Below are 715 nucleotides of genomic sequence, written 5' to 3'. Positions count from 1 at the left end.
AACAAATAAAACAACCCAGGTAACGCTGACTACACTGGTCTGGGGACCACACTTGAGAACCACTGGCCTGGTTAATCATTCTTTTATCTGTTTGGACAGAGCAACTGGGGCAAGCTACGTCCCCATTGCCAAGACCATACCTTTGAACTGACTCTCAGGCTTGTAATTGGAGATAATTTTTTCAACCTCCTTCTCTCATTGGCCTCCTCAGTTAGGCAGTCACCCAAGTCTTACTGCTTTTTCAACTGGAATGTCTCTCACCTCTCCTTTTTATCTTCCTCAGTCACTGCCTTAATTCAGGGCCTCATCTCCCCATACCTGAATATCTACAGAAAAGCTTCCTGGTCCCAGCCCACCCCATCCACACAGCTGCCAAGTTACCTTTCCACTGAGCCCTCAAATGCTCTATGGTGTGCTCACTTGGGCAGCACATATACTAGAATTGGAGAAGACTAGCAGGGCCCCTGTGCAAGGATGACATGCAAATGGGTGAAGCAGTCCATGTTTTTAAAATTAAAACAAGGCTCGGCGCCTATAGCTCAACTAGCTAAGGCGCCAGCCACGTACACCTAAGGTGGCGGGTTCGAATCCCCAGCCCGGACCGCCAAACAACAATGGACGGCTGCAACCAAAAAATAGCCGGGCGTTGTGGCAGGCGCCTGTGGTCCCAGCTACTTGGGAGGCAGAGGCAAGAGACTCGCTTGAGCCCAGGAGT

At 50.3% G+C, this 715-nt stretch overlaps 1 pseudogene; it reads left to right on the top strand.

Moving 5' to 3' along the window:
- The first annotated feature begins 412 nt into the window (after window positions 1-412).
- Window positions 413-509, top strand: LOC111722936 (annotated as a pseudogene).
- Window positions 510-715: the final 206 nt, after the last annotated feature.

This window comes from Otolemur garnettii, unplaced genomic scaffold (genome assembly GCF_000181295.1).
Source record: "Otolemur garnettii isolate 467f Iridium unplaced genomic scaffold, OtoGar3 scaffold03642, whole genome shotgun sequence".
NCBI classification, from domain to species: Eukaryota; Metazoa; Chordata; class Mammalia; order Primates; family Galagidae; genus Otolemur; species Otolemur garnettii.
Note: the sequence above shows the minus strand (reverse complement) of the source record. Positions and strands in the feature narration are given on the sequence as shown.